Below are 3,534 nucleotides of genomic sequence, written 5' to 3'. Positions count from 1 at the left end.
TATTGTTTTATATTCTTGAATTAATTTTGTTAGACTTCGCAAAATTATGCCAATCTGATGGATTTTTAAAATGTATCTCATTGGATTAAACACATATGTCCCTGATGTCTGATGACGGTGAATATCTTTTCATCTTTTAGTGCCCATCCCTATTTCTTTTCCTGTAAAGTGTCGAATGTGCTGAACATATACCCTATTTGTTGAGCTTGTCACTATTTTTTCATTATAAGTATTTTGCACTTTGTTCGTTTGTCGTATCTTCAGTTTGGGGGGTTTGATACTGTAGTTTTATTAATCTTTTTCTGACTCTCACTTGTGGTGCTTTATTCCCTCCTCTGTTTTGTGATTTTTGATGATGATAACTATCTTGGAGTTATTGTGGTGATTAAATCAGAAGATATTTGCATAAATGATGACACTATGATTACATGGTAAATGCTCGATTAATGTCATTTGCCTTCCAACTTCATCAGTACTAGCTTTAAAACATATTTCTTCTATCATGAATGCTATATTTATATGTTTAAGGAATTTTAAGGTGTCTATACTAAACATATTTTTAGAAATCCCATTTATTCAGTGTTTTAATAGGATTTATTCTCTGTTGTAAACAATACAAGTTACAATTTTAGTATTTGACATCAACAAATGTCTGGTTAATGTTTTTGAAAACAAGGTGAGTTTAAAGTATAAAAGCTTCATGCATGGGGATGTTCTAAAACATTTTTTTTCCTTTATGCCCCATGCACTGGTGATGTTTCTACCCTTTGCCTCAGATCTACTCTGGAATTTTAAGGTACAAAAGGTTTTTGTGCATGGACGCTAGACAAGTTTTAGGAAGGGCAGGATATGCTGTAAGAACAGAGTGTGGAATCAACCTTTACCCACATTGTGCACCGCACAATTCCATTTTCGGTCCAAAACATCTCATCTAGCCTGCCTTGCCAAGCCAGCTGGCCAGGCTCCCCTCTCCAGCCCTGATGGGCAGGTGGGCTGCCTTGAGGAGGTGGGGAGGGGAGCGCTGGGCCAGCCAGTGGGCGGGCGATGATATCAAACTTCTGTGCAGCCCCCAACTGCAGTGGAAGAGCACGCAGTGGGATTTGGCCTTCTTCAGGTTCCTGAGGGATCTGGCCAGATGCCAGAAGTGGGTGAAAAATTGTAGGAGAGCAGATTAGCAAACACCTGATCCACTAAGTAAACATTATTGATAATGGGCCAAACACTTTGAGACCTCTTTGATCTGTAGAACTAGTCCTTACAGGACACTTCTTTGAGATAATGAAATACCAACAATATTTGATCGTCATCTGAACAATCCACATAGTAGACACAGAAAACGAATAAAAGAATTGAATGAAGATGAAGTCAGGACACTGAAACAGAAAACAATTGACAAAACTGCTGAACAGGAACAAAAACATAAATCAACAACAGTGATGCTCGTAACTCCAATACAGAAGCGGGTGAAGAACGGGATGAAGACATTTTACCTTTAACTCTTGAAGAGAAGGAAAACAAAGAATACTTACAATCTTTATTTGAAATTTTGATTCTTATGGGAAAACAAAACATACCTCTCTAGATGGACATGAAGCTGATGAAATGCCAGAAGGTCTCTTTACTCCTGATAACTTTCAGGCGCTGTTGGAGCGCCTGATAAATTCTGGTGAAGAGCTTCTGAGAAAGCGCTTTGAGACAACAGCAGTCAACACACTGTTCTGTTCAAAAGCACAGCAGAAACAGATGCTGGAGATCTGTGAGAGCTGCATTCGGGAAGAAATGCTCAGGGAAGTGAGAGACATTTCTTTTCAGTTACCACTGACAAGGTCGGGGACATAGCAGGGGAAGAGCACCTGCCCGTGTAGGTGAGGTTTGTTGACGAAGCTCATAACCTGAGAGAGGAATTTGTGGGTTTCCTGCCTTATGAAGCTGATGCCAAAACTTTGGCTATGAAATTTCACACTACGATAACTGAGAAGTGGGGATTAAACATGGAATATTGTCGTGGCCAGGCTTACATTGTGTCCAGTGGATTTTCTTCCAAAATGAAAGTTGTTGCTTCTAGACTTTTAGAGAAATATCCCCAAGCTGTCTACACACGCTGCTCTTCCTGTGCCTTAAATATGTGGTTGGCAAAATCGGCGGCTGTTATGGGAGTGTCTGTTGCGTTAGGAACAATTGAGGAAGTTTGTTCCTTTTTCCATCAATCACCATCCATCACTGCTGTTAGAGCTTGACAATGTAATTTCTGTCCTCTTTCAGAACAATGAAGAAAGGGGTAAAGAACCGAAGGAAATTTGCCATTCTCAGTGGACAGGCAGACATGATGCTTTTGAAATTTTAGTGGACCTCCTACAAGCACTTGTTTTATGTTGAGATGGTATAAATAATGAGACAAATATCAGACGGAGTAACTGTATAGCCGGCCGAGCATGTGTACTCTGTAGTGCAGTAACAGATTTTGATTTCGTTGTCACCATTGTCGTTCTTAAAAATGTTCTGTCTTTTACAAGAGCCTTTGGGAAAAATCTCCAGGGTCAGACCTCTGATGTCTTCTTTGCAGACAGTAGCTTGACTGCAGTGTTGCATTTGCTAAATGAAGTGATGGAAAATATTGAAGTTTATCATGACTTTTGGTTTGAGGAAGCCACCATTTGGCAACTAAACCTGATATTCAGATGAAGCTCCCTGGGCAGTTCTGCAGAGCTCAGCAAGGGAACCCGGAGTCTCAGCCGGCCTCTGAGAGTTACTATAGAGAAGCTCTAAGTGGAGCACATTATTCGGGAACTGAGTGATACATTCTCAGAACAGCACCTCAAAGCTCTTAAATGCTGATCTCTAGTCCCTTGTCATGGGACAGCTCAAATTCATACATTGGAGGAGCACCATGCTGACATGTACAGAAGCGCCTTACCCAATCCTGATACACTCTCAGCTGAGCCACATTGTGGGAGAATCAAGTGGAAACACAGAGGGAAAGATAGAGAGTTTCCATCCACCATTTATGAAACCCTCCACCTGCCAGACGTCAAGTTTTTTACCTAGTGTTTAGGCATTGCTGAAGGTCCTATGTATTCTCCCTGTGATGAAGGTTGAGAATGAACGCTATGAAAATGGGCGAAAGCATCTCAAAGCATACCTGAGGGACACTTTGACAGACCAAAGGTCAAGTAACTTAGCTTTGCTTAACGTACATTTTGATATAAAACATGATTTGGATCTAATGGTGGAAACATATATCAAACTCTATACAACGAAGTCAGAGCTTCCTACAGATAATTCCAAAACTGTCGAAAATACCTGAGAGATGTTTAAAATGGGTCTTCTCTTATATTTGATATTGAAAAAAAATTAAGAAATTTGAAAACATAGAAAAGCTATAAGATATATGTAGGGCACTTAATCACCGGATATCTTGAGTACATTAGCCATTGATCTTCTGACTGTTTAAATGGCCCATTGGAACTGTCATGCTTTGGAGAGCTAACTGTCCTTCCAGAGGGTGGCATTGAAAGTGCCATGTTGCACTTCTGC

The 3,534-nt window shown here is 40.3% G+C and overlaps 1 pseudogene; it reads left to right on the top strand.

Moving 5' to 3' along the window:
* The first annotated feature begins 1,044 nt into the window (after positions 1-1,044).
* LOC118666827 lies at positions 1,045-3,304 on the top strand (annotated as a pseudogene).
* The last annotated feature ends 230 nt before the right edge of the window (positions 3,305-3,534 follow it).

The sequence above is a fragment of the Myotis myotis genome, unplaced genomic scaffold (genome assembly GCF_014108235.1).
Source record: "Myotis myotis isolate mMyoMyo1 unplaced genomic scaffold, mMyoMyo1.p scaffold_m19_p_12, whole genome shotgun sequence".
NCBI classification, from domain to species: domain Eukaryota; kingdom Metazoa; phylum Chordata; class Mammalia; order Chiroptera; family Vespertilionidae; genus Myotis; species Myotis myotis.
Note: the sequence above shows the minus strand (reverse complement) of the source record. Positions and strands in the feature narration are given on the sequence as shown.